Genomic DNA, 21,036 nt, shown 5'->3' on the forward strand with positions numbered 1-21,036 from the left:
CGGATTTAATGTCTTGCGTCAAGCGCCTTCTGATAAACAACAGTTTTTGTTTTGTTATCAGGTGCAAGATAAAGCGAATGAAGCTAAATAAAAATAGCAAAGCGAAGCAGGGACGCAGCGAGGGGGGTTTTTGGGGGTTAAAACCCCCCCAATAGCTCAGAGAATCTTTTTATAAAACATTTGGTTATTAATATTAGGGGAGGGATGAGTCACAAAATATTTAACTGTTCACACAGCCGCAAAACCTACCATTTTGAACCTTTTATCCTAAAAAATGTCTGGGGAGGCCCCCACACCTCTCGCTTACCTTGGAAAGTTTTCTATACCCTTCAGACCCGCCAGTATTAGCTGCGCCTATCCTTAATTCCTAGCTGCGCCCTTGAAGCGAAGGAAGAAATACAGTGGATGGTTTACCGACTCGTAAACATACCACATATTATTTACCATGAGAAAATCATGGGTTTTCACTGACACATGAGATCAAACATCACCAAAACTGAAAGACTGACCATGCGATTTGTTAATCGTTATCACGAATGCAACACGAATTGGAAATTGAATACGTTTAAGCTCAAAAGGGCATATAAGTTGGGATCATGGAATCTTCGGATTGAGAACTTCCTCATCTTTGAATTTTCCTTAGAGTATAGTGGCGTGAATCACTTTCATTATCAATTTTTCATAAACAAACACGTTCCGTTGGATAGTTTTGGTTGGTTTAGGTTTCGAAAGATCATGAACACAGAGCCTACCTTTAGCTGTAAATCGTGCCGTGGTAAGTCAGGTGCGTCCAAGGACTTTAAATATTCAGATAGATAGTTGGTGACTTCGTCTTCGTTAATTACAAAGTTAAAAGATTAGAGTACACGGACATTACTGATAATCAACAATTGCTTGGAGATTTGTTTACACACACGGTAGTTACGTGCTTGTTGACAACTCAATTCGAGCTGAGCTTACCTCTAATTCAACTATTTTAATACTTTTAATATTTTAAATTAATATTTTTAACATGTTTGAACATTAAAATTTTTTTTAATATTGTGAAAAAGATCAGTCAATACATTAGTAAAAACGAAAAAAAATCTTAATTTTTTGACCATCTTAACAATTAACTCCTAAAAACATATCTCTAAGATAAAGTTGAATTTTTTTGTGAACTTTTCCTATTTTTTAATGTCCTATATGTTATCCGGGGGTGAGACGAATCCAAAGAGCCTAATGTCACTAAAATCTGTGCAGCCGTTCTCTAGTTATAAGTGTTCTAACTAACACGATTTTCGACTTTCTTTTATATATATACTAGCTGACCCGGCGAACTTCGTACCGCCTAACAATCAATGAACTTACAGTTTACTTACACCATTTATAAATCAAGAGCGGCTGTATCGTTTTTAATCATGTTTAATTTATTATAATAAAATAAGGATACAAATTCAATAAAACTACGTAAATGAGTACCAAAATTGCTTGTCAGAAAGACATTTTCTTTATTGAATCTACATAGGGTGAATCGAAGCACGTTTACACGGATTTTTTTCAACAAATTTTCTTACGTTTTAGCTTAAGAAATTTTGGGCGTTGTGGTTTAATAAAGTAGTTCATGAAATAAAAATTATACGCATTCAGTTGTTGGCTATTTGCGTTATTAGCTGTAAAAAAATGTTTTTAGGTCCAAGTCTGTTGCATACACTTGGCCCATTCAGGGGGCAGGTTGACACGACCCCAGACCGACGCTTGACTGATGCTCAAAATCGTGCAAGAAAAGCCCCTATGAAGCAGCATTCGCATTAAATGACTTAAGGCGTGCCAGTTTTAGTATCTCTGTTTGGAAAAAATGCACTGCGTAAACGTACTGCATGCGTAAACGCACCACGGTGAGCCCTACACATTCGGGTTTAATGTCTTGCGTCAAGCACCTTCTGAGAAACAACAGTTTTTGTTTTGTTATCAGGCGCAAGATGAAGCGGATGAAACTAAATAAATATAGCGAAGCAAAGCAGTGACGCAGCGAGGGGAGGTTTCGGGGGATAAACCCCCCCCCCCCCCAAGAGCTTAGAGAATTTTTTTATGAAAGATTTTGTTATTAATATTTGGGGGACGGATGACTAACAAACAAAACATATTTAACTATTCACACAGCCACAAAACCCACTATTTTGAACCATTTATCTTAAAAAATGTCTGAGGGAAGTGCCCCCACACTTCCCGCTTACCTTAGCGAGTTTTCTATACCCTACAGACCCGTGGTATTAGCTGCGCCCAAAACCCCCTATCCTAGCTACGCACTTGAAGCGAAGGAAGAAATACAGAGGATGGTTTATCGACTCGTGAACATAGCACGCTAAATTGACCATGAGAAAATCATGGGTTTTCATTAGCACATGAGCACAAACAACACAAAAACTGAAAGAATGACCATGCGATTTTTTAATCGTTATCACGAATGCAACACGAATTGTAAATTGAATACGTTTAAGCTCAAAAGGGCATATGAGTTGAGATCATGGAATCTACGGAATGAGGACTTCCTAACCTTTGAATTTTCCTTTGAGTAAAGTTGCGTGAATCACATTCATCACCAATTTTTTTAATGATCAAACACGTTCCGTTGGATAGTTATGGTTGGTTTAGGCTTCGAAAGATCATGAGCACAGAAACTACATTTTTCTGTAAATCGTGCCTTGGTAAGCCAGGTACGTCCAAGGACTTAAAATATTCAGATAGATAGTTGGTGATTTCGTCTTCGTTTGTTACACATTTAAAAGATTCGAATCCATGCAGAGTACGAACTATTTGAATTTACCTCGTTTTAGTCATCCACATCTTCGTTCTTGCTCGCTAAATCAACCATCTTTGATTCTCTTGGTGATCAATCATATTCTGGAACTCTTTGTTGATGAGCTCACCTTCCGCTGAAACTAATTTGCAGTCATTCCAAGGAAATGAGTTAAAACTACTCGATTCTTCGACAGGAACACTGACATTACCGTTTGTCAACAATTGCTTGGAGATTTGTTTATAAACACGGTAGTGAAGTGTCAACTCGAGCTGGGCCACGGCTGGGCTTACAATCAGCTCGAATTAAATTTTAAAAATGTAATTTCAATTTAATTAATATTTTGAATATATTTAGTAATTAAAATGTTATATTGTTATTAAATTCAGTTATTAAAGTGGTAAAAACAAAACAAATTATTTAATTTGTAGTTTTGACCGACTTATCAATTGTTGTGTTACTATAACTCCTAAGAGCATGCCCATAGGAAAGAGATGAATTTTTTTTGTGAAATTATCCTTTTTTTAATGGCCTATATGTTAACCCCGCCTGAGACGAATCCAAAGAACCAAATCTCATTGAAATCGGTGCAGCCGTTCTCGTGTTATAAGTGTTCTAACTAACACGATTTTCGACTTTCTTTTATATATGTACACCCATGTCTCGTATAGCGCAATTTCGATTAGCGCAATTTCGATATAGCGCAAATTCACGGGGAAACATTGCAACGCAGTGTAGCCTAATCAAAAATATTAAACGCTCTCATGATAAAACGTGAACTTGCGCTAAGTACACACGAAATTTCTATCATTTTACGCATATTAATATTATTGCTTGCCTCAAATCTTCTTTTTTGTTTATATATTAATCGAAATCCATTGCTGTGCAATGGCCAAAAGTATTACTCGTCATTGGGTCTAGATAGCCGGCCTACCGAAGTAATTTATCCCGTCTCCTTAACAGAATGATAATAAATAATTTAGATCGTTAATTATGCGAGGGGCTAGTGGAAATGATTTTTTTTCCAGCAATACGGTTTGAGACGTATTTTTTCCGTCATAGGTTATCGGGCGGTTGACTTCCAGGTGAAGGGTCTAAGCTAAAGCCTTCAAGGTCATCGGTATTCACGGGGTAGAAATGGAGCGGTGGCCGAGTTGCGCATGAATAGCATCAACACATAAAAGGGTCCGCTATAGTGTCTCAAACACAATGGCTTCGTTCCCTCCCCGCAGTCGTAGGCCTTGTGCGTCTCAGGAATACAGTTCAGCAGTGGAAGGTGATTTAGATAGAGCCATACAGAGTAAAAACCAAGAGAATATGGCAAAAAATAGGAATGCGTGTAGAAAAATCAAGAATTTATCAAGAAAAACTATAAACCTAGAAGAGGAATGGAAAGAGGTCAATTGCTCTGAAACTGGAGAGCGTCAAAGCGATATTGCGCGGAAGTTTAAACGCACGATGCCTTATTCTGAATAAAGACGAAGTTAAAACATCAGTGACCTCAGCCGCACCAACTTCAACCAAGCGGTCTACACATACGGAAAGTTTACGGTGAATCAGTACAAAAAGACGAGAGTGGTAATCGCTCCGAGACATTTAGTGAAAGCTCCGGTTGGTTCCAGAATTTAAACGGCAAGCAGGTATTTTCAGTGCGGCGATATCAGGTGAATCTGCAAGTGTTGATAGCGCAGCCACCACAACATTTTCTGATGAACTCCAAGCTGTTATTGAAAGTGGCTCCTTTCCCCCTCAACTAGTTTTTAGTGCTAGACTAGCTGCTAATGACTCGGAGGACTTCAAATTAAAATGATTTATCATTCATAAACTCCGCTAGCTATGAAATGGCATTTAAAGTAGCATTTTCCTGTCATTTCGATGAGCGACAAAAGGGCCTGGGTGACACAATAGTTGTTTTTAGACTAGTTTGAAAAATCGTCAACTGCCGGCAACGCATTACGATCCCCTGAGATAGCAGATGTTAGACCACCCGCACGACAGGATGGAATTTCGAAAGCACGTAAGAATTTTTTTAACGTGAATAAAAGTCTTTGAATGCGTGAATACTATCTTTGAAGATGTTTTAAACTATAAATATTTATAGGAATAATGTTTTCTAAGGCTTTTTACGGGAATATAGATGTTTTAGAGGAAATTCAATACCCAAGACCCACGCTACCTGGAACGCATCCCTATCTTCCCTATGTTAAAACGCTCTCGTATAACGCAAATTCGTACAGCGCAAAGACCCCAAGGAACGCATCCCTTGCGCTATACGAGACATGGGTGTATATAGATATAGATTACATTTGGCAGACGTATTTTCCACGCAGAAGTTCCAGTTTGAGTTGAGTCCTGAATTATTTGATGAGGAAAGTAGAGATATAAATTGGATGATTTCTCTTCAGTTTAATTTTCTTCGGACGAATTGATGAAGAAATTTTTTGATACTATTTTCCCATACAAGAATTGACGATGTCGACTCAGTGCTCTCTGACGATTCCCTTTTTTTCTTCAGTTGTCGATTTACTTTAGGACTTAATCCCGCAACCTTCATCTTTCGTTTCGTCCGCTGGTCTCTCAATATACTTCTTCAATGGGAGGGACTTTATGCTCCCTCTTGCACTTACACGCAAAAATATCGCATAATTTCAAATATTCCTTCAAAAGTGCTTGAGTTTTGTACTTCAACAAAAACCCTACTTTTGGCCTATTCGCATTTTCCGTAAGTTTTAGTACTTCCTGTTGTGCCACTAAATCCATATAGTCACACACATAATGGAAGGGAAGCATCACCATAGTTCGCACACCTTTATAGCCACTCGAGAGGCCTTTTCATAGACCGTAGGCTATAACCCCGACGAGGCACCTAATAAGGGACAAGTCGTCTCACTAAGCTTCCTTTATTACCTTCTACCATCTTCCGATTTATATTATCAAAGATAAACGACCTCCTAGCAGCATACACGGGATGAATTTGCTGTATTGGAGGCGTGGGAGGGGTAGAAGCAAGCGGGGAGGGGAGGGGATCGGCCTGCGGCTCTTGTATCCGCGACACTGCGCGGGCGATGGAATATTTTCTTCGCAGACTCAAATTAGGCATTTTGTGGCTAAACGGTGGCAGAGACGTCAAAATGCACGAAATATTTGACCCAGAGGACAGTAACTCAGAAAAATCTTTAGGAAATGACCATAAAATATTATATTTTTCGAATTTCGACCTTCCCCCCCTAAATTGTATTTGAGCGAGAGTCAGGGGTTCACCTAGGGGTCTCAAAATTTTCAGGCCTTATTTTTGATCGGTCCCACAACTTTTTTTCACTGGGCCAGATGGATTTGAAAAAAATCGATTTTTCCGATCCGCCCTATTGTACGTGTTAATGTACTGTGTAACCAGGCCGTTAGAATATTATCTATGACAGTTTGAGAAGTAGCACTTACTGTGGCTGGCTCATAGTTACAAGCACGAAGGAAGTTAATAGATCCAAAAATGCATGGTTGGCTTTGGAATCCTTAAAAAGTAGTATAAGTATAAGTCACAAATAAAATCATGTGTGATAATTTAAAATGTTGGTGCTTTAAATATTTTAAAAATTATTTTATAGTTACCTGCTTTTAGGAAGCTTTAAGTGCCATTTGTCATGCATAGTATTTGTAGAAATGGGTTTTTTAGTCCTCAAAGGTATACTTATTGTAATGAATTGAGGCAAACTGGAGGAAATCAAATTAATCCAAGAAATGCGATACCATGCAGAAGCATGAAGAACTAGTCTTACAGCCAAAAATCCTTTGGCAGTGGCAAAATGGCAGTTCCAATTTCAGTGAATGGTTTCCTAAGAGTTACAATGGAATGTGACTTCTTATTGGATAAAGAGTCATTGTTTTGCCATGGCTTTGGTGTAGGGTTGCATTAATTTCAGCATCAGGTGCAATTCATTTGGTCACATTTTGTTTCTAGTTATTTGTTCTGAAGATGTTTGTACTTCATTGTTGTTTCATTAGATTACTTCTTATCTGACTGATATCCAATCTGATGAATGTGAAAGTATTTTGCTCTGAATTTAGGTTTTTTTTTGTTGAAGTGATACCAATGTATGGGCTGCATTATAGAAGCAACTAGTTGACCTTGTTCACTTAATTCAGCAGTGGGTTTTACTGGGCATAAAAAAATGGTGTTTTAGTTGACACATTGGGATTGATATTTACGTGAGCTGTAATCTTTTATCATGAACCCTAGAAATGACAATGAGTAGCTTTCCATATTTGTATGTGTGTATTACTTGAATAATTAGACCCCATGCTATAGAGTCTGTGACTCTTCCATTAAAATGCTCCAATATGATAAAAAATGCATCTGACATTCCATTTTTCCCATCATCATTTTTATTTTAAAAGGCTGCAAATTATTAATTTTTGCACAAGTCTTTATCATCAGGAGCTCTTAGGCGTGATATTTCTGCACTATCCTCAGCATTGGGATGTGACAGTTTATGTACTACGTAGTTGAAGCCATCTCAAGTGTAATTATTCATAAAAAGAACGGCACATGTGAGGAAATTAAACTTCACCACAAGCATGCAGGCTTATAGTGTAGGTTTACAGGGGAAGGGGTGGATCCAGGATTTTTTCTGGGGGGGCACAATGGTCTGGCAGGTCTTCTCATATTTGAGATTAAAATACAGAATACAACCATTACTGCAGAAAATATATGTATTCTTTATTTTGATGTTAAAATTATTAATATTGAATTAAATGATTGAGCCTCCGTAACATACAAAATAAAACTAATGTAATGACAACCGTATTAAAAATCTTGATTATATTTTAAGCATCTGGGTGGGGGCGTGCCCCCCCTAAATCCGCCAATTTATAGGGGCCTAATTTTGCTTTGGATCTTTTGACTTTCTAATATTCAATCATTATTGTCTGTGGGAAACATAGTTTGACAACAAAGTACATTTAGGACTGTGAATACAGAGCCATAGGATTCAATGTTACTATCTCCAAGAAACATATCGCCCACTTGAGAAGAAGACTTGATAGAAATGAAATATCAAGTGGAAAGAAAAGATTGTCCCATCTTTGTGTATCACCAGTTCAATATGTAGATAGCCCGTAGCCCATTAGATCTGAGTGAAATGTCAGGGAGAAGGAGAAAAATTCAAAGGTCAAGTTCCACATACCTCGGTTATTCAAGAAAATTTTATCACAGCATACTTCACGGCATAGTGAAATTCATCTTCAGTGATTACATTACATTTTACCACGGCTAATAAATTTCATAGCTTACTGTTTAAGCCCTACCCTAACAACGTAAGGATTTTCAAAAAGAGATGTAGAGGATTAATATTGGAAAATTAATATCACTGAATTTTAATACTTTCTAGTTTCATTTTGGTAATGTATTTGTCATTTGCTATATTTTTGTTTTTCTTTTTATTTTGTATAACCTGTTATCACCTGGCAAATAGCCAACTTGTAACTTGTACTATATAATAATAATAATAATCTCATTAAGCAATCAAGTAATTAGATTATGTTGACTTCTTCAAAAGAAAAATTATTTAAGACAGCAGTACAGGAAGCATAGTGGGTCGGTAGGTTGGTATTGAGGGGTGAGAATGCTGTGTGTCACGAAATATAATTAATATTTTGACCTATGTACGTGGTTAGTTATTCTCTGATTTGTTAGCACTATCTGCAGCTCGATTCTGTAAATGTCATACCTGTGCTTCGCGTGGTTCGAACCACAGTGGAGTTCTCACGCCTCTCACCGTGAAAGACGTTCAAGCGATCCTGTAAGCCTGTGTCGTGAGATGTTTGACGGATTGCGAACGATCACTTCAGCTTCTTATGTTGGTAGCTGTGCGGACGTGAGGAACGAATCAGAATCTCCGACACAAACTAAGGTCGCGGTCCGTTTCACGCTTCAAGCGCCTCAGGTCGGTCCGTTTCACGCTTTGGAGGGCTCTGAAGCACAGAAGGTGGGGCCCGGGAGCGAGCATAAATTATCAAGTTTGATAGCTCCAAACGCCCCAGCATTTACGTGAAGTGTTTGGAGCGAATGCGATATATCGTTTGCGATATTATCACGGTTACTATGCACTGGTGAGATAAATAAATAAAGCTGCGGAATAGAAGACATTACCATCGTAGCTGAGAAAGGTTTTGGTTAATAATTGAAAGTAATGGAGAGAAAAATAATATTAAATGTGCATGCCCGATCGGTTAAAGGAAGCCGCCATGCCGTGAAGGGCCGTCAAAATCTGCAGAAAGTAAGTGAATGGAAACGATGAATTATTTGAAGAGATGTTAATGACTTTAGCGTTATAGTTATTGATGATGTTTCTATTTAATAGTGTGTTTACTGTGACGATACTTTAGGTTATTGAATTAATTAGCTTAGAAGTCCCTAAAGTGACATTATTTCCTGTGGTAATCTCTATCAATTCATTTTTCCCAAGCAATGCCAAAGAAGGGGCGAGTCGATGTAATAATTGAGGAGTTCATGAAAGATATCACCCAGGAAAAGGAAAATAACAAGCGGGAGCGCGAAATAGAAAGGGAAGAAAGAAAAAAGGCGACGGAGGAAAGGGAAAAAATTAGACGAAGAGAAGCGGCAAAGGCTCGAGGAGAAAATGGAATTGCAAAGAACAGTGATAGATTAGATGAAGAAACTAATTTTTTTAAATCAGTGACATTTTTTAATTGGGTTTTCATAATATTTTTAACGTAATTGATATGAAATAAGTAAGAAGAGTTTCAATGCATTTTTATGACACGTTCTTGTAATTTGTTATCGTATTATAAAAATAATGTACCTATTTAATTTCTTAGATGTATATAAATGTAATTAATCCTGAGGTAATTCATAATCATGATTCTCTGCCTTTTATTCACCCCTCTCATCCTAATTATGTTTTCATTAAATTTAATCGGTACTCTTTCCACGTCAGTTGGAGCTACATCGGGCGCTTCGCCTCCTCTTTCTTCACAATTATTATGGAGCGCACAAAAAGCCAAGATGAATACCGTTATCTTTTCCACATATAATTAATTTGAATTTGTCTCTTAATATTTTATCATTTATTACTTTTCGTGCCCTCGAAAACTTAGTATTGATGAGTTTCTGACGCAAAGTCATCCCGCAGTGTTGTTCATCTTTTCGTTTCGCATCAAGACCCGTAAAATCTCTGAATAGTACCATCAAATGTTCATCGACTCTATAATCAGAGTCTGCAATGATGTGGGTATCATTGGGAAAGAATTCCTCTTGATGGCTCAAATGTATGAGAGCCGTGAATTTTTTAACACCCGCACGTCATGGACGGTAGCTGCATTGCCCGCCACACAATTGATTTATTATTTTAAATAAGATCAGGCTTATCAATGACAATATTTGAAATTACTTGAGAACGTTAGTGCACTGTAATTCCCCACCAAATTTTCTACGTAAGATAGAATCCGTGGCTTCAATGCCAGATTTCCCCTCGCCTCCATCATTTGATGGCATAAATTACTAATAAATCCACCTCATCGACGTTTCCCAATTCCTCCTCACTCTCACTTGTACTAGCGTCATCACTCGTATCCGATTCGCCATCAAAAAATACTTGTTAGCAATTGGAAAAAAATTCCATTTCCGTGCGATTGAAGGTAAGATCGAGACGTCTGATTGATAACATGTTTATAAACAAACTCTTTCATTCAACAACTCCCTAGCAACCCAAGTCGAAATGCCCGCCGTTCTGAAATGCCGGTCCGTTTCACCGTCTTGCTTGAAGCGCTTCAAAGCGAAGGAATGAAACGGACCGGCCTTTAGAGCGGTGTCGCTTCAAATCGCTTGAAGCGTGAAACGGACCGCGACCTTACTTCAGCGGCCAACTGCAACTTCAGTTACCATAGAGAAACATACAATGCCGTGGAATATTCACTCACAAAGTAAATAATACTTCTTTACTCAATTTTGAGTGAGGTCTTTTCTTTTAAAAGTGCCTATTAATGATAAGTTACGGTTGCTTAATTAGTTAATAGCTATAAACTGTATATTACCTCTTTTATATGTTGTCAAGTGCTGCCTATCAAAGTCAGTTATCACGTAGCGGGCTCGTAATTGCACAATTAGCTCTAATTTCCTCATGATATGGAGCTAATGCTTACGCGGAATGAGAACAAGTGTTATTTTATTATTTAATAATGGTTCACTCTCGTATGTGTTTGAGCTGTTCTCATCATTTCAGTACATAATTTTAAATGCGCTGTGGTGCGTATACATATATGTCTGATTGTGCAAGCACATGCCACTATTCACGATTTATACTGATGAAAATGTTTCTGGCGCGAATACGAGTAGATTATTAACAGTTTCTGCTAGAGGACGAGATGTTTACATGTCTTAGTATTTCTATTATGTCAACAGAAAAACGAATCATGTTGGTCGTGTTACTGAACGGCAGCAATAATGCATGGAAGAGATGGAATAGATGATCAATGTTTATCTTAACGTACTAAAGTATGCTCCGGCAAGCCATCTAAACGTCTACGAATTAATCGTGGTGTGAACTCAGTGATCCATCGCCAATCTCGCGTCTCGAAGGGAATGTTGATATCGCGTATCTGCCGTCGAAGTATGTGCATCTATTGCCTCCGTCGACATTGATGCTCATGCAAAAGTAGCGGAGGTATGTAAAGAGCCTCCATTCTCGTTAATAAAAACAAATCGAAGGCTTGAACTTACGAAATAAATATTAAATAAATCTGTTAACATTCAATACCGCACAATACTTTTACCGATGGTTCTACTCCAAATTATTACGAAAATTAAGTTGTCAGTATTTTAATTGTACATTCTAGAAGATGCACAAATATAAGATAATTGTCAAACCCTCAGCGCAAGGTTTAACTTCCCACCAACTTCAATCGCAATGAACGCCAATCAATTTAAATAGGACGCAAATGTAAATTTAACTTTATGCATTTCTTTTATTTGTTTTTAATACATATTACTTATGCGAAGTGACAATATGAAATAGCCACCATCGTAATTAATGAATAATGTGCTATTAATTATCAATCACAGCGTAAATTCATAATGAAAAATTAGAGCGCATTGCCGCGACGAAGCTACCACGGGCCCTCTTGGGCGTGAATACTTTCACGGACGCGGCTGTGAGAGTGACGTCACTAAAAAGTTTCAGAATCGCTCCAGCGTCAAAGCCGTGAATACATTGACGAAATCCGCTTGTGACGGCCATATCACATTTACAGAATCGAGCTGCTGGAGTCATCAATACCCTGCCGTGGGCTTTGGGGATAGTCTTTATTTTTTTCCCTTTCTATTTTTTTTGGGTTATGAATTTACATATGCGGTTTATTGGAAAGGTTAAAAAAACATGGAATGTACCAACTTTGTTGTAAATAATTTTCCAATTATAGATGGAAATATGTGAAACTGAGTATGAACAAGTTTCATATCTGTGCCATCTCTGACGAATCATAAAGGCTCATAAGCCATTGACAAATTTTCACTTTGTTACCTATATCTTGCAAACCCTACATCAGGGCCAGAAGAAAGGGCAGCCCAAGGGGCCTGGGCCTTGTTGGTGTTGTTGGCACTGTAGCTCTGAACGAAACCAGCGGCGCCTCCCACCAAAATGATCCCTGCCCCCCCCCCCTCCACCCATCCCAAATCCGGCCTTGCCCATGTTAAAGAGCGGCCTCCACTATGCTCGCAAGGGTAGTCTTCCTCTCTCCCAGCTGGAAAGGCTGAAGCCAGAAATCTGGGGGGGGTCTTGAGGGAGGGGGCTGTGTCTAACCATGATTTTAGTGAAGAGGAACGTAGGTTATATCTAAATGACTGGCAGGTTTGAGTTGAGTTAGGCCTAATAAGTCTTAAAATTATATTCTATTAGTATTAGTGTTTGCTAGAAGTAGTATTTCTCTACGAATTGGAGGGGAAGAGTATTGAACTATCGAACCCCTAAATTTCATCATCTAGATTCGGATCTCGGCTCCTCAGCTGTCTGGAATGGATTCTTAATATTTTACGCTGTATTTTTCATGAAAAAGCAAAGATTGCCAAGCTGGAGTAAATTGAAACGCAGGCTATATAAGAATGATTCTTCTAATTTCAGACTTTTCCGAAAAACCCATAAAATCAGCTCATAGATGCGAGTTAATTCGTTAATAATTGAGTATGTTTTTATATTTAACAATTAATTAGCGTAGATATGCAGTAATATGTATCAATGACTTTTCCTGATCTGTGATCTCTCGTAGAATCTTGCGCGCACACTTGATTCCAGCCAAGCCCGAAGTTATCGTGCTGATACCCCGCAGTTGACGCGCTGCGGGCGTGAATAATATCGTTCAACGTTTTTTCTTTATATTCTGAACTGCAAATTTTCCGGGAAAACACCTAATGGATTACATTTAAATGGACTGATTTCCTTCAACCCCTGAGGCTCAGCGTAAACGCGTTCAAAAGCGTCTGCTCTCGCGCCATCGCGCTGCAGCGCAAGTAAACACGAAGGAGGACTTGACTTGTGGCTGTTTTGTGTTTTTGTCGACACGGCATTTATGTTTTCCTCCTTAGCCCACCCTAAGGCCCGTCTCCTGCGACGCACTTCGATGATTCAAGGTCGATGCATGTTTGTGCATGTAAGCTCTTCGAGCCGTGGAAGTTGAGCGGTGGAGCAGTCATGAGTTTTTGACTAATTTGCTGATTCTTGCCGTCTTATTGGATGTGGTGAGTCATTTATCTCTGGGTGCCGACCTTCCGTGGCTATCGTAGAGTGAATCGCTGAGTTACGTCGGTTCATAATAATAAGTTGGGGAAAGATAGCGTGCCGTGTTTATCTCTGATAGCTAGCTAGACGCGCTCGCGTTGCTGGGATTTGGCGGCTTTGTCTCCTGAGTTAACCAACGGAGAACGTATTGAAATAAAACTTCCGCTGATTTTGCGTTTGTGTTTTTCAGTGAAAACCTTTAATTTACGTTAGCTATGTAGGTGTTCTTTCTGACCTTTTTAGAGGTAGTTCCTGAGAATAATTGTAGCTGGTTGGTTTTCCTCTCGACATTCTTGCAGTACACTTGGTTGGCGTGTTCCAAAATTCATGGCGGTATTGCTACTGCTGCTGTGAAACAGAACATAAAACAATACTGCCACTATTAGCAAAGCACTGATTTCAGAATGGTCTACAGTAGCTGCCGTTGACAATTTTTCGGGAAATGTTCAATCGTGCAAATACCACTTTCAAAGTATATTGAATATATAATTTGTACGAATGAGAACTTCAAAAATGATGGATTTCATCTTGAAATATTATATTTTGATATCCATTGCAATCGAGGAGACTAACGTAGGAACTATAAACTCAAAAAAATTCAATACAGGAATTGGCTGACTCACAATATTCATGGTTGAAGCAAAGTTAAACGTAATGTATGCAATACTTCACATAAAATTTTGTGCTTCATGCTCTGGCACAATATAGGCAAGTATCCTGAAACATATAACTTATCCTGCTCATAAGCAGACAATAAGGGCCGTATTAATAGTCGACCCCCAGGGATCCCCTAGCTCTAGGTATCCCCTTACAGTCCCCCACGCCCAAATCTGGTATTAATAGTCGTCCCCTAGGCTGTAGGGGCCCCCTTGCAGTCCCCTACAATGGGAGCGGAGTGAGCCTTACCTTGCGACATGTGCATGAAGCGGAGAAAACAGGTACTACTGGAATTGTAAGCAGAAATCTTTAGTTTCTTTCGTATTTTATTGACTTCAAGTTGCTGCTTGTTCCAATACGTTCGTTGCTGTCGTGTTCTCGTTAAAAAGTTACTCATTTATGCCTTTATTCACCTCCATATTAATTCATACCATACCATTTATTCATTCTGGCACATTGCTCATTCGCCCATTCAAAAATCGTTTCGTTTTCACCCATTTTCATTAATTTCACCATATCCCTTTCATCTCAACCTTTTCCTGTGTATCACTTCGCTATATATACGTTCATATTTTCCCATTTACCCGTGATTTGGGTTATCTTTGACGAGGATGGGCAGCCTGGAGGCCTTTGTTCGTCGTCTCGATAGATTGGCGAACCAACATCTGTGATTGAAGTTTTACGTCCGTGATGCGCAAAATCCATTCAATTTTTTTAGAGATACAGAGTTCCTGCTGCGGTACCGGTTTCTTAAGGAAGCCGTGAGAGGGTCTCTGCTTGAGATGGTGCGGCCTCATTTCGTCGGTCCTTAGTGAATCTCAGGTTAGAGAGTGTGTACGAGGTTCATTACATCTGTGTGAAATCATGCGTAGGACAAACTAAAAGGGCCATACAATGCGGAATAAAAGAACATGCTCCAACACTGAAGAATAGACAAGAAGAGAAATCAGAAACTGTTCAACATGTCTTGTCAGAGCCAGGTCATGAAATCAATTTTGATAAAGCAAAAATCTTGGCCAAAGATATGCAATATATCGTAGTAGAATAATCAGAGAATCGGTGTAAATTACCAAAAGACCATAAAATATGAATCGGGAAGACGGTTACACCCTTTCCAGCACCTGGAAACGCTTGTTTCTGGACCCCAGAAGGACCCCCTTCCCCGTCTGGGGAACATTCAGCGACGGGCAAGCGCTCCCTCAGTCTGGCGCCACCGTATAAATATCGGGCAATCAGAGGCACTATCCATATCAGCCTGGCTTGAGGACACCTACAGCACAGTTGGTAAAACGTCGCCATCAAAATGACAGCGCGGACGGAACCAGGAAATCTATCCAACTACGTACTAGTTGTATTATTCGATCTTCGGAATGCAATTACTTAAACCTTTAAAACACAAAGGCCACATTATCTGGTTTTTATTCCGCAACATTTCCTCCTCAGTCTCAGTTTTCAGTGTTTGCTCCACAACAAATTTGTATTTTGGAGCTTTTGGTCACCAGTGCGAATTAGGTACCTTGACCTACCACTATTCTACTTTGTAGTCTATTATGTTTATTGGCTGTTGCTAGATACCAAAACTTGTTCCAAATCCATTTCCCTTAATAACAGGCACCGATTTCCTTATGTTCAGCGATTATCTCATGCTTTCATGATAGGAATTAACGAGTTGAAGGAATAAATTTATATGCAAATTTAAAAAAATGTAAATATATTTTATAAAAATAAAATTTACAAATTAGGGGTCACGTTTCCCACAAAACTATTTCAGTTGTGCTTCCGCCAGCTTTCTAGCAGCCACAGCTTGCCTCAGTCTATCTTTTGTTATTTTGTCCTTCTCCAGGGATCTTTTTATCTTCATTTCATACAATCTTCGTAAATAGTTCCTCTCCTCTTCCATCATTTCCAACCTGGCCCTTAACTTTCTCTCAGCAATGCCCAAGGAAGTATTGGCTGAAAGCATCCAGGAAGCAATTATAAATTAACAGCAATATATCATACATCATTTTGTAGGAAAAAATAAATAAACAGAGCTGAAAGCATGATCATTTTTCAATTTTTTTTAATCACAGAAAATGTAGCATTGTGACTTAAACGACATATTTTTTCGAAAACTTTTATGTTAAAATGTCATTTAGATGGTTATAAATTTTATCCCACAGCCTCCCAAAGTTTCTATTTAAATAATTTTGGATAGAATTTGCACCGAGTCCAACGGCTAATATCATTTAAGTTAATAATACAATATTACTAGCTATCAAAACACTAGCACTATTTACCCCAGCTACTTTTCAAGGGATATTTAGAACTATTATTCATTGTTATTAAAATTAGAAAATTCACATCTAATCACACCAAAGACATTAATACAGTAGTTAGCAAATAATGCAAGAGCAAAAAAAAGCACCCGAATTTCAGAAACACCGTTTTTCAGGCTTAATAGGCAAATAAATATGCGCCCGTCAGCGCGTAAAAATTCATACCTTAATACATTCCACGTATTACTCCAACCCACATTACTGGATCCTCTCAGAATGAATGCACATTTTACTTTCTTTACTTCAAATATTCTGTTGCTAAATAGGTACGCTGCAATCTCATTATGAAATCGACAGAAAATGCTGAATACGGCAAGGCGAGAATGTACTTCAATATCGTGTTACCAACTACGTAAAATCAGTTAACTGCAGATAAATACCTGAAATAGACATCCTAAACTTACCTTTACTTGCATAGCTTTTTTATTTACCTTTTCAGTTATTTTACATCTATTCTAACAACATCGCGGTGACAGTTGAACTCACTCCGTACAGCTAGCCACGCCTTCTTCTTCGCCTCGCATTGAACGCTGTCCGTTCTCGTTTTCAATGGAAGATTTGTATTTTTCAATCAAATCGCAAAATATTTTCTTCTCCGTAGCTGAAAACGAAGCATTTCGCGCCGACATCTCAAGTTCTTTGTACAAAAACACCTATAAAAATAAAGTAAATAAACACCTCTGTTGTCGTTACGGCCCATAGTTACCACGTTCGGAGTCCCCTTACTAGGGGACTCCAAGGGGACGACTATTAATACCGATGTTGAAGATTCCCCTTGGAGTCCCTTGGGAAGGGGCCCCTAGGGGACTCTAAGGGGAACGACTATTAATACGGCCCTAAGTGTACTGATAATAAGGTAGAGCTGTATAAAGTGAAACAAAGATACAATGCATATGCTTTTGCCACTACCTAAAATACATACTTTTCCGCAACATACAGTAATCATTATAAGATGGAAATCATAATCGAAAATTACACATTTTTCACATCTATCAAATTCTTGGGCTGCTATTATGGATGGAATAGCATCATGCTATTCTTCATTATTGCAACCGATGTTGCTATAATATAGCGTATTGCAACGCCTATGCTATTTGGTATTACGAACGGTTGCAATTCGTGTTTTTACTACACCGGAAGACGTAATTCTCAGAATAGCATAGGCCCGTTGCTATTTACTATTATGAACGGCGAATTGCAACCGGTAGGCTTGCTATAATATTACGCGGTCTTCGATGCCGAGCAATTCGGTATTGCAACCAGAAAACGTGCGCATTGCGATGTCGAATTGTTTTTCTGATGTTAAAGTAACCTAATCAAGCATTGAAAAATGGAATAATAGCCAAAAATAAAATGATATCAGCTTTATTTTAATGAAATAATAGTAGCATAAGTGATGAATATTTAACTAGTTAAGTGATTTGGTTAGGAATTAATATTCGATCTTAATATATGAAGCACAAGCTTGCTTCATCGACAGTACGAAAACAATAACAATTAATGCAAAGAATTACTACCATTAGCCCAAATTTTACGTGTTTTATTCATATTTACAATTCATAATTTTATTTCATCACTTGACTTGCTACTAAAAATATCCTCAATGTAAGCTATCAGGTCGATTCTTGAAAAATTTCAAGCTTGTGTTAACACACTAACTCGCCAAATATATTAATAGTTATAGCTTTCAATGAAAACCATATATTACCATAATAATACCATATACTTTGATCAGCCGTTCATTTCCTCAATTGGACAGTATATACAAATACATGCAACGAGTCGAAATTGTTTCCCCCACTATTCGCTGCCTTCTACAATTAAAACTAAAAATTTACTAAATTATAAACACGGGCAGTCGACTTGAATTACTTGCTTGAAAACAAAGGATTTCTCCGAACACCAATAAAGTTTCCGAACAAATATGATTCACCACAAACGTTTAATGGAATATCCATGCACTACATCATTAATGCAATATATATCATGTGGAATTGAATACAAATTGTTTCCTCTATAGACAAGTAAGTTATTCACACAATTAAGTTTCAGTTTATCGGCACAGTTCAGGGTCTATCAAAAATTTCAGTGAGCACATAATAAAATCAGCTGATACGAAAACAATGATAACTGACACAACAGCACTTTCCACACGATTCACTATTGCTAGATTCACTTTTTCACAGCTGTTCCATCCATCCTCAAATTCACCATCACCTCCCTCTGCTTTTTCCAAATATGCAGCTGAAATATCGATACTATTCCATCATAATACATGAAAGCACAGCTGTGACGTTGCCACCTACTTCATTTCCTAAACAGAGAATGAACACTGAAATTAGGGAGTCATATAATATATAGATAACATTAGAAACGAAAGCTTCTAGTTCATACAGTAAAACGATATCGTCACGAGCAATACAATAAAAGTTGATACATATTAATTCTGATATGCAACAAACAGACTTCGAAGCCTAACACATTTACGAAGAAAATCAAACATATTTAGCTTTCAATGATTATTTCGCATAGCATATATCTCACGGTAAAGGACCGATCGGATATAGGTAAATCATTGAATATTTATGTCCGATAAATCATCATTATAACAACGAAATTATGACCTAACCCACCTGTCTGAAGCCATTGGGAAATTATCACAACCACAACAAACAGCTGATTTCTTAAATGAGATTTTCAAAGCGTATTATATATTTCCAAGGTTTAATATAATTTTTAAATGTAAATAAAGCAATTATTTATAATTTCAAGTCAATATTCCGTAAAATACAGAAAAATATATAAAATATCTTCTCCCTCATTGGTTACGCAAACTGTTCAGAAAGTTTTTCATACGGGAAGAGGCGGAGCTTCCAAATAGCTCGCGCAAGAAATAGCATGCTGCTATTCCGAACAAAATTATTACTACGCTTCATTCATAATACGGGGTCGTTGCTATAATGACCCGCAGAATAGCGTATGCTATTTTTTGCAACGCTTATCCATAATAGCAGCCTTGGAATCGTCTAGAATATTATACATACATGTATATGGTGAATGTCACATCTCTTGGAAATATAAAAGAAGTAAACTAGAGATGAATCAATCATTAACTCACTCATAGAAAACCAAAGTATAGCAGAACAAGAAAGTTTATGAATCGCAAATCTTCCTTTGGTTCAATACTTAGGCTGCTATTCTGGATGGAATAGCATTATGCTATTCTCCGATATTGCAACCGATGTTGCTATAATATAGCGTATTGCAACGCCTATGCTATTTGGTATTCAGAACGGTTGCAATTCGTGTTTTTACTACACCGGAAGACGTAATTCTCAGAATAGCATAGGCCCGTAGCAATTCACTATTCTGAACGGCGAATTGCAACCGGTAGGCTTGCTATAATATTACGCAGTCTTCGAGGCCGAGCTATTCGGTATTGCAACCCTGAAAACGTGCGCATTGCGATGTCGAATTGTTTTTCTGAGGTTAAAGTAACATAATCAAGCATTGAAAAATGGAATAATAGCCAAAAATAAAATGTTATCTGCTTTATTTTAATTAAATAGTAGTAGCATAAGTGATGAATATTTCACTAGTTAAGTGAATTGGTTAGAAATTAACATTCGAGCTTAATATATGAAGCTCAAGCTTGCATCATCGACAGTACGAAAACAATAACAATTAATGCAAAGAATTACTACGATTAGCCCAAATTTTCCGTGTTTTATTCATATTTACAACTCATAATTTTATTTCATCACTTGACTTGCTACTAAAAATATCCTCAATGTAGGCTATCAGGTCGATTCTTGAAAATTTTCAAGCTTGTGTGAACACACTAACTCGCCAAATATAATAATAGTTACAGCTTTCAATGAAAACCATATGTTACCATAATAATACCATTTAATTTGATCAGCCGTTCATTTCCTCAATAGGACAGTATATACAAAAACATGCAACGAGTCGAAATTATTTTCCCCACTATTCGCTACCTTCTACAATTAAAACTTAAAATTTACAAACTTATAACACGGGCAGTCGACTTGAATTACTTGCTTGAAAACAAAGGATTTCTCCGAACACCAATAAAGTTTCCGAACAATTATGATTCGCCACAAACGTTTAATGGAATATCCATGTACATCATTAATGCAATATATATAATGTGGAATTCAATACAAATTGTTTCCTCTATTGGCAAGTAAGTTATTCACACAATTAAGTTTCAGTATATCGGCACAGTTCAGGGTCTATCAAAAATTTCAGTGAGCATATTAAAATCAGCTGATACGAAAACAATAATAAGTGACACAACAGCATTTACCACACGATTCACTTTTTCACAGTTGTTCAATCCATCCTCAAATTCACCATCACATCCCTCTGCTTTTTCCAAATCTGCAGCTGAAATATTGATACTATTCCATCATATTACATGAAAGCACAGCGGTGACGTTGCCACCTACTTCACTTCCTAAACAGAGAATGAATT

The 21,036-nt window shown here is 37.7% G+C and overlaps 1 protein-coding gene and 1 long non-coding RNA gene across 3 annotated transcripts in view; one reads left to right on the forward strand and one right to left on the reverse strand.

Annotated features, from left to right (window-relative positions):
• The window catches only part of LOC124155181, a 130,384-nt gene that overhangs the window by 13,056 nt on the left and 96,292 nt on the right, over positions 1-21,036 (forward strand). The window contains exon 1 of one of the 2 annotated variants that reach the window (XM_046528907.1): positions 13,416-13,523. The exons of the other annotated variant lie outside the window; for it this stretch is intronic. The gene's annotated coding sequence lies outside the window, so the exon portion shown is untranslated. Of the gene's footprint in view, positions 1-13,415; positions 13,524-21,036 lie in introns of those variants that run through there. 2 annotated transcript variants of the gene reach the window in all.
• LOC124155203 lies at positions 15,915-16,866 on the reverse strand. Its single transcript, XR_006864165.1, has 2 exons — positions 16,704-16,866; positions 15,915-16,173 (listed from the first exon to the last, which is right to left on the reverse strand). It is a non-coding gene; the product is annotated as an uncharacterized LOC124155203 (long non-coding RNA).

Source organism: Ischnura elegans, chromosome 1 (assembly GCF_921293095.1).
Source record: "Ischnura elegans chromosome 1, ioIscEleg1.1, whole genome shotgun sequence".
Lineage (NCBI taxonomy): Eukaryota > Metazoa > Arthropoda > Insecta > Odonata > Coenagrionidae > Ischnura > Ischnura elegans.